Here is a 10,199-nt window from a genome sequence, read left to right on the forward strand (position 1 = left end):
TCTGCTTTCAGTCAAGATCCATTGGACATCAGCAATGATGTCCCTCGTTCCATGGCTTCTTCTGCATATTGTTGTTGTTGTTATGAGCCGTGGAGTCAGTTCCAACTCATAGTGAGCCTGTACAGGTTTCCAAGGCTGTAAATCTTTACAGGAGCAGAAGGCCTCATCTTTCTCCCATGGAACAGCTAGTATTTTTGAACTGCTGACCTTAAGTTTGGCAGCCTGACTCGTAACCATTATACTATATAGGACAGAGTCAAAGTGCTCCTTGTGATTTCAGAGATTGTGAATCTATATGGGAGTAGATAGCCTCATCTTTCTCCCATAGAGCAGCTGGCGGATTTGAACTGCTGACCTTGCAGTGAGCAGCCTAATTAATGCTTGATGGTACAGATGTTAGAACTAGTAAGCCTGAGCTCAATGATGAGTATTTTCAGTTAGCTGTCAACCTCCATTCCCATTCTTTTCTAGGTGCCTTCCCATACCACAGGGGCTTGAGCATCGAAAACCAGCTTTCTAAGCTCCTAGGGTTTTAAATGCAAAGTATGTTCTGCCAACTGGAAGCACTTAGATTATATATAAAAACTGAGTTAAGACGGAGACTATCTTCCTGCTGCTTCTCTTACTGATGAGAGTGTCTGCAGAAATGAATGTGGATATAATCGTTAATCTCAGCATTGAGAGTATCTAGACATCCTGGCCACAATAGCAACAGCGTTCTGACCCCTGGTTCCAGAGTTGCAGTCACTAGAATGTCTCTGTACTCATTTGTTCAAAGGAAGACCCTCTCTTTCAGTCTGTCATCCTGTTTCAGGAACTTTACAAATGAACTAATTCCCTGTGTTAAATGATCTTTGACTTAAAGTACTAGCTTTCTATCTCCTTAAAGAAAGTTTGAGTAGTACCAAGGTTTACTGGAGTCCTGGTGTGATTCCATAGGATAAGCAGTACCCCAAGGTTGGTTTCATCTGCAAGGCTGGCAGTTCAAACTCACCAGTTATTCCTTGGAAACCCTATTTAGGGTTGCTATGAGTCAGAACGACTCCACAGCACTTAGCAACAACAATACCAAAATAGTAAAAACAACTACAGAAAGCAAAAGTTATTGCTTATTGAGTTTCTAAGTTATTGCTTATTGAGTTTCTGATAACATAGTTGTTAGGAGTCAAGCTGCTAACCATAATGTCAACAGTTCGAAAGTACCAGCTGTTCCGTGGGAGAAAAATGAGGCTTTCTGCTCCTGTAAAGATGTACAGCCTCAGAAAGCCTCTACAGGGTTGCTAGTAGTTGGAACTGACTCCGTGGCACACCACCACCACCACCACATTGAGTTTCTACTATATACCAGACAAATGGAGCCTTGACCAGACTGTGTAAATTGTAAAGGGTTATAAAGCTAGTTGTTATAGAGCCAATATTTGAACTTGAGTCATCTGTCTGAAAAGTTAGTACATAAAGAATAGAAACTTTAAAATGTTTGTTTCTATTCAAAACTTGTGAAATCACAAGAACTGAGCCCATTTATAAAACCTGAATATTGGAGGAGAATATTGAAAGTGCCATGGGCTGCCAGAAGAACCAATAGATCTATTTGGAAGAAGTGCAGCCAGAGTGCTCCTTGGAGGCCAAGATGGCCAAACTTCGTCTCTCATACTTGGGACATATTGTCAGGAGAGACCAGTCGCTGGAGAAGGATATCATGTTTGTTAAGGTGGAGGGTCAGAGGAAAAGAGGAAAACCCCCAATGAGATTGGCCAAGTGGCAGCACTGACTCAAGTGTGGCAACAATAGTGAAGTTGGCCCAGGATTGGGCAGTGTTTTGTTCTGCTGTGCATAGGGGTGCTATGAGTTGGTACTGACTCAATGGCACCTAACCACAACAACAAACATTGAGAAAATCTCCTGTGTGTAGTTTGTCATATTTTGTGGCTTGTGTATTGATATAATGCTGGAATCTATGCCAATAGTGTTGAAAATACCAGCGGAATCATCCTTGGTAGGCAGGTTTCAGTGGCGCTTTCAGACTAAGACAGACTAGAAAGGCAAATCTGGAGTTCTACTTTTGACTATTAGTCAGTGAAATCCCTATGGATTAACAGACTACTATTTGATATAGTACAGTGCTGCAAGATAAACCCAACAGATTGGAAGTCACTCGAAATACATAGTGGCTACAAAAATGAAGTTGAGTTTATCAATGATCATGAAGGTAGTTCAGGGCTGGACAATGTTTTTCCATTGTACATTGGATTGCGAAGAGTCAAAGTACAGTTAACAGTAACCTTGCAAGATAATGCGCTGGATTGCAAGGTAAGTTTGAATCACAAAGATGGCAGTTCAAACCCATGAATCACATCTTGGAAACTCTTACAGGGTCCCTACAAGTCAGAAACGACTTAAAGGCATTTAACAATAACAAAACAACAACCTTAGGGTCTCTAAGGCTTTCATTGTCTTAAAAGTGACACTTTCCTAGATATGAGTGTGAAAACACATGATTGGTGAATTAGATAGACACACACACCCTTAACTACTTATTGGGACAGTTATCTCACTGAAATGAATCCATGCAAGCCTCTACCACTACAGTGATATACAGGACATGTGAGGTCTATAGTCCACATTCAAATCACAAGATGATATATGCGATTCTTAGCCTATCTCTTTCATCCATTCATGTGTGTGTGTGTTTATGAGAACTCTTGGATGGGAGGCTATTGCCTTAATGGGTAAGGAAGATATTTCTTTTCTCTGTGGTGTCATTTCTTTGTATTTGAGAAAGTTTTTATACTCTAAAATCTCTCAGAGACTGAAACAGACCATGAAAATGCGAAGTTCACCCTTTGGCTTGGTCACTTAGCATTGTATGGCCTAGTTTAGAACAAAAGTGAGATAGCACCAGAAGCACTCTCCTCTTTTCATTGTCATGGGAGGCTCTGGAATACAGGTCCCTGCATTGAGAGCACTGCTCTTTACAGAAGTAGGTGGGACTGTCTACTGGCAGGGAGGGAGACTCAAGGTGAATCACACATGTGCAGGTGAGTGAATGGAGAAAGTACAGTTCTGGGGTCTGCTTGGAGCAAATAAGCTGTTACACAGGAGTGAGAGTAAGCTTATTGCCTAAACTGCTAACGGAAATGACAGGGAAGCAAGACGTTCTCTGCCCTAAAGGAATGAGGCTGCTCCAGGAAGCAGCTCCCTGGCTGATGCTCTCCTGAGTCAAGGTGTGTTGGCTGCTCAAGAGCGATGCTACAGATGGGATTCTACTTGGTAAAAGAGTGTGAAGATGTCTTCCATTCCTGAAAGCATGCACTGTGTTTCCTAGGAAGGGACTGCTCCTCTTCTTCCTAACTCATGAACATGAGCTTGGAACAACACTGGATGAGGCCATGGTTCTGGAAGCAACTAGAATAAATTTAAATTCTGGCTGCACATTTACTTTTTATATTATTATTTTCTACTGTAAAGGAATTCTGGTATCACAGTGGTTATGAAGCGGGCTGCGAACCTCAGGTCAGGGACAGCAGTTCGAAACTACCAGCTGTTCCACAGGAGAAAGATGAGGCTTTCTGCTCCGGTAAAGATTTACAGCCTCGGAAACCCTGTACAGGGTCGCTATGAGTTGGAACCAACTCCACAGCACATAACAACAACAACTGTAATGTAGGTATAACTAATAGTTTTTAAATAGGGATAAGTGTGAAAATCAAAGAATTTAATAGATTTTATATGGATGAATCATTTTATTCTTACTGGACAATGTATTGGTTGACATTACAGTTCACAAACAGTTTAGTAGGAGAAAGTTGCAAGAGGATTCTGTTGAGAACTTTTCCCTTTAACATCTTAAAGGACCAGAAGAACTCTAGTAGTAAACTTTCAGCACCATTTGGCCCAACCATTGGGTCATCTCTGAATGTCTATCCCAATCCTCAAGACAGAATGTTTCTCAAAACCTCTATCTCAAAATGTTCAGACAGGTGTTTAGTTTCTCAGAATCAAAAAATAATACAGGCTCACAGTATTGGATACTGTTAAAGAAAGTACAATGGCGATTCAGAGGAATAGTTAAATAGCTTATGGTATTTCTGGAGTCCTGGTGTGGCGCTGTAGGATTAACCACAGGACCACCAGGTTCAAATTCATCAGTCACTCCTTGGAACCCCTATATAGGGTCACTGGGAGTCAGAACCAATTCAACGGCACTTAACAACAACAACATGATACTTCTGTGCATGTGGCCTGGATTTGAGTCTAGGTCAATGCACAACTACCAGCTGTATCTCACTAGAGGCTTGCATGTTACTATAATGCTGAACAGTTTTCAGTAGAGCTTCCAGACTAAGACAAGTTAGAAAGCAAGACCTAGCTATCTGCTTCCCAAACTCCATCCAAAGAAAATGGTCTGGCCTTCGCCTGATCATGGGGATGGCATAGGAAGTGTGAGCATTTATTTGTGTTATGTGTAGGGTCTCCAAGAGTGAGGGCCATCTCAGAAGTTAACAATATGCCAAAGGGAGACCATGGTACCTAGATCCTTCTTCCCTACATGGTGATTGGAAGGTTAATTATTACTGTGCCACTCCCTCACTTATGACTGTCAGTACAGATAAGTGTGTCCTTATCCTCAAAACCACTTAGAAATCTCATCAATTATTGTTAAGCCCTAAACCAGGAAACAAATAGGCTTGCTTTTCTGTCTTTGCTTAATAAATAATTGAAATTTATGTCAAATCTTGCCTTAGTTTGGCTATTTCCAGGTTGGCTGTGCGATGTCTAAGTGTAATTAAAGATAGCATGTTGTGGGCTATAACTTCCTTTAGTGAGAGAAAATAATGTTTAGTGAGAGAAAATAATGGGAGAGTCCAAATAGTTTTTTATTAGGTTTGTGTTGATTGGGTGAACTGTGTTCCCTTGGAATGAGCTAGGCATCCTTCTATGTCACCTTGCTACAAAACAAACCTGAAGAATTTGGATATGACCAAAAGATAGTCTTGGTATTAGGGAAGTAGGGATGCATGCCACGTGAAAACATAGCAGCTTCAGGATTCGTTATATTCTTTCCTGCTGTCAACCTTCTGTGTGTCTCCATTCTTCCTAGGAGAGGAAGAGAGAAAAATATCGTAACAGAAATGGAAGCCAGTGACCCAGTGGATTGTCGTTTGTTTGTTTGTTTTGTCTTGTTTTCTAATAAGGTGTATCTTTCACACATCCATAGTACATATATATGTGTGAGAGGGCTTGCAAGGGAAAAGAAATGGCTACTTTTAAGAGATACGATTATTTAGAGAAGGTTAAAGTAATAGATCATGGTTTCTGAATACATCAGAAAATAATTCCAGGTCATTAGGCAAGGCCAACAATCAACATCAAGCTAGGCAATGTGGATCAGTAGACACTTGCTTGTGTATTGACATATTGAGTGGCCACCAGGAACTTAATTAAGTTCCTAAATCCCCCATTTGGCATAGATGACAAACAGTAACTAAGTGCAGTTGAATTCAGATGACAATAGAGTATTACAAAATAGAATTCTACTCAAGAGCTGATAATTATATAGGCAACAATGCTTTGTGCTGATTGGGGCAATAGATGCAGGTGGTTAGCTTGTCATGGTTCTAAACTAGGGGAAAAAGGCACCTGATTTATTAGCCAATGAAAATGACATTTTGATGACTTATTTGGAAATCATCAATTCCAAAAACAAACATTAAACATTCTCAAGTTGAGTGTAAGCAGGAAACTGGCAGACAGAATCAGAATCGGTGGCTTGGATATGTCATCTTTGTCTTCTGAAAGGCCCCAGAGAAATGCGTTCTGGAAAGCATCAGTGACAGACATTTGGAATTTAAGAGAGACAACAGTGGGGAGGTCTGGGCTTATCTCAGACTGTGTTATAGATGAATCCTGGACACAGTGGTAGGAACATGGATACAAATGAGCTGTTTCTGAGAAGCTTCAACTTCAAAGGCAACCACACACAGAAGAGAGGCTGCTATGGTGCTGAATGAATAATGAAAAATACAATAAAGACAAATCTGATAGGGATTTGAATTCTATGCAAGTGAAGTATTTCTAAGGAAAATGAGATAGTTGTGGGGAGGGGTTGGAGTAGATTGAAGAATTCATAATCATAGCTGTTCACAACTTGCATTGCTAAATCCATGAAAATCCCAAGGCTCTAAAGAAAGGCAGTTAGATGAGAGAGTAGGAGGAAAATGAAACACCAGGGCCTTTCTTGTGTAATTTGAAATCACCTGACACTTCAGGTAGCCTAGTAGATACCACTCCCTGCATCCAATTCCCCACTCAATATCAGAATATCTGGCTTTGCTGAGGCTATTGGCACAGATGGTAGGAAGGAAGTTGTGTCATTGGGAGGCAAGTACAGATCTGGATTCTCCCAGGATTTTTTCTCTACTCACAGCTGACCTGCCAGGGCTATACCCTCTAAGGTGTAAGCCATTTTTGCCCTGTTGGGCCTGCAAACGTACCCCCATCCCCAATGTATTTGAGACAGATGACAGACAGTGAGAAAGGAGAGAAAGTGAGGAACAGAGAAATACTGTAAGAGAGATGGAGAGAGAAAAATGAACAAGATGTGAGAAGGAGAGATAGGAAGAGAGATAGATATTGATACAGAGACAGAAACAGAAACATGGAGGGAATGGGACGGTAAAGGGGAGATATACAGAAAGAGAAATGAGAAGGGGGATGAAAGGAATGAAGAGGTGACAAGAAATCAAGGGAGATGGTGAGAAAAAAGATAGTAAGAAAGAGATGGTGGTGCTGATGAGAGATTGTGTGAGACAGAGAAACCTAGAGTGAAAAATATAGATAATCAGAGATGGAGACAGTGAGGGGGACAGACAGTGAAGGGGAGAGAGAGAAAGAAAATTGATGAGAGAGAGTGATGGTGAGGGAGAGAAAGACGAATGGTGAGAGAGAGTTATAGCTAGAGGAAGACAGATACAGAAACCATGAGGGACTATGGCAGTGAGGAGGGAGAAGCAGAGAGGAGAGAGAGAGAGAAACAAAGAGATGCATGCACAGATGCAGAGCGGCAAGAGGTTGGGGCCCAGCTAAGTGTGATACTATAATGACTTTTCTGTTCCTTGGAGGATGGTTGGCATTATATCCTGCCCTGCATGCATTACAAATGTCCATGGAATTTCAAATATTTCCCACTGTTGTCTTTTCTGTCCACCTGTGATGTTATTGTTTTTGTTAAGTATCCTGGAGTCAGTCAGTTCCAACTGATAGTGACCCTGTATAGGGTTTTCAAGGAGCGGCTGGGGAGTTTGAAAAGCTGACCTCATTGTTCAAAGCAACCTTGCAGTCCAGTGTTTTATCCTATAGTACCTTTACACAGCTACAAAGTAATAGTACCCTCACAGAGAACAGAACCAAATGGACTTTTAGTTTCTTTCTCTCATCTCCCTTCATGCTAGTCATGAATTCATGAGACCCTCAAATTACCCATGAAGGACAGGCAATGTGCTGTGTTAAGAATCATCTTTTCCATCTAACTGGATTATCGTCTTTCCAAGAAGCTTGGGAGCCCCCCCTCCCACCGCTCTACTCCATGGGAGTTTTATTATGTTTCAAAAATATAGCCTCAGCCACTGTCAAATAGAAATTTCTTCCAGTATCCTCCATTGCTAAATATTTTTAAAATTATTATCTAAAAAATTATTGTGAACCAAGAAACAGTAGGACACAGTCCAATGGATGAAATATATATACAATAGATGGATATTTCAAAGTCTCTTCCTTTCTTAAGTGGCCTGAAGGAAGCTTTGCTATAGACAGTGCCTTTAGGGCATAAGAACCCTAAGAATCCAGCAACAACTTTGGTAAGCCTATTTCTTTTTCTGTCTGCTCAGTATTTGTGGAAGACAAGAAAGAAGAATGTATAGCAAGGCAAGCTTCCTCCAGTTTACAAAGACCCCATATCTGGTGATCATGCGAGCCACAAAATAATAGAAGTTTTGAAATCGCTTTAGCTCATTTCTGGACAATGGAAGGGAATGTGGCAATAGTTCAGCATACTGTCCTCATTTATCTCAGAAAGGATAGATAGTATCACGGAAAAACAATCCATACAGGAACCCTTGAACAAACAATTACAAGCATCATAAAGCAAGCAGGTCTGGAATCGATCCCAGCAACCATTTCCCATTCTCATTCTTTAACTTTGCCTATTAGGTGGTTTGTGGATTCAGCTAGTGAATGTTCTTAATAGTACAGTATCAATTTCCCCAGGTAAGGAATGGCTGTGCCTGTTTTCCCTTCAATAAAGCAAGGTATCACATCATTAAGCTTTTTTTCTTTTCTTGTGTTTTTTTCCCCTCTGATTTGTGATTAGACTAAAATAAAGAGGAATAAGAGGAGGAAATTATATGCCTGTGTACTATCTTTCTTACACACATGCAGACGCACACATACACAAACAGGCACATAAACAAAATAAATGAAATGAAAATAAAAACAACCTTCTCCACATTAGAACATCTGTACCCACAGCTGCCCAGATCTGTCACATATCCATTCTGTTCTTTGTGTATATGTGTGTTTAGGGCGATGTGGAGGGACAGGACATTAAGTGTGTGTGTTTGTGCATGTGTTTGAGACTCTGCACAGACCCCATTTTACTTTCTGCGACACATTTTTCTCACACACATAAACACAAACAGACATTCTTTGGTCTCAGGGTATAGGACGTTATTTGACTTCTAACTCATTGTCTCTGATGCTCATGAGCAACAGGAGATTGAAAGCTAAGGGACTGTTTCATTAAGTCCAACCATGCATCAACCTATGTAATACTTGCCACCAATTGGGCAGCTTCTGAAAATATTTATCCACTTTGCTTTAACTGGAAAAGATTAATTACATTAGCTGTAAATGTTGGGTGACCTAGAATTTAAAGTTCTTACTCCTGTGAAGTAAATATTTTGGGCCCCTCTCAGAGCAATTGTTCTGGCCTGTGCTCACCTCCCACTTCATCTGCTCCTCTCAGCCAAGTCACTACCACTACACTATAGCCAAAAAGACTTTCTTTTTAATCCCATACAAAGCACCTTCCTGTACCAATTTCACCAATTTTCTCTTCCCTCTATCTGGATTGTGCATCCTCCAAGATCTGACTCACTTCCCATCGTTCTGATATCACTTGAAATTTCATTTCCTCTAAAAGACCGTATCTGACCACTATCACTTGCCTTCCCCCACTCTATTATTTTCTAAGCCATCATTTCCTTTAATTTGCTACTTTGGTTTATTGTTGTCTAAAACAGTCACGTTGAATTATTTCTTTGTAATTTATTGTCTGTCTCTTCCCTAAATGTGATTTCTTAGTGGTATGGACATTGCAGTCCTCCTAATCACTATTGTAGTTCCACTGCCAAAGAGAAAATTTGGAACACAATAATGTGATAAATATTTATGAAATTAATAATTTTTATGGCTACATGAAACCAGACAGTATGTTAGCTAGCCTACCTCGGTTATCTTGCTAAATGACCATCCAAACCTTATTATATTGTCTTAGAAACTTATAATTTAGTTTTCACTGCATGTAACAGAAAACTTCAAAAGCAATGGCTTCAATAAGCTACAAGTTTACATTTCTTTTATGAAAAACACATGGTATGGATGCTATAGATGTAATTTACTTTGCCATGATCATAGTCCAAGGTGGCCTCTAGTGGTTGAGCCATCACATCTGGTTCTAGACAAAAAGGAAGAATAAAGAAAGAGAAGGCATCACTCTCCTTGATAAGCTTACTTCATAGTGTTTGCAACACTTCATATTGTATTCCTTTGTTTGGAATTTATATGAGAAATTGAGATTAGCAATCTTGGGAAACAAAATAATTACTTACAAAAAAGGGGCCTTGTTCCTTAGGAGAAAAAGTGTTACTTGCCCATTGTTTCTCATAGAATTCTCTCAATGTCGTTTACAAAGCTGAGACGAAATTCTAGGTCTGACACTGTTAAACTCTCTCCAGTCATATAAGCATCTCACATGTCCAGCAATGTGACTGCTTTCTAAGTCCCTCTCTACAGGGATCCTTAGTAAACTATAGAGCCTGGGTCCAAGCCTTTATTCATCTTTTTTCATATTCCTTGAATTCCTGGAGGATGTTAGTAAATGCCATTGTTGTTGTTAAGTGCCGTCAAGTCGTTTCCGACCC

Source organism: Chrysochloris asiatica, unplaced genomic scaffold (assembly GCF_000296735.1).
Source record: "Chrysochloris asiatica unplaced genomic scaffold, ChrAsi1.0 scaffold00039, whole genome shotgun sequence".
NCBI lineage: Eukaryota > Metazoa > Chordata > Mammalia > Afrosoricida > Chrysochloridae > Chrysochloris > Chrysochloris asiatica.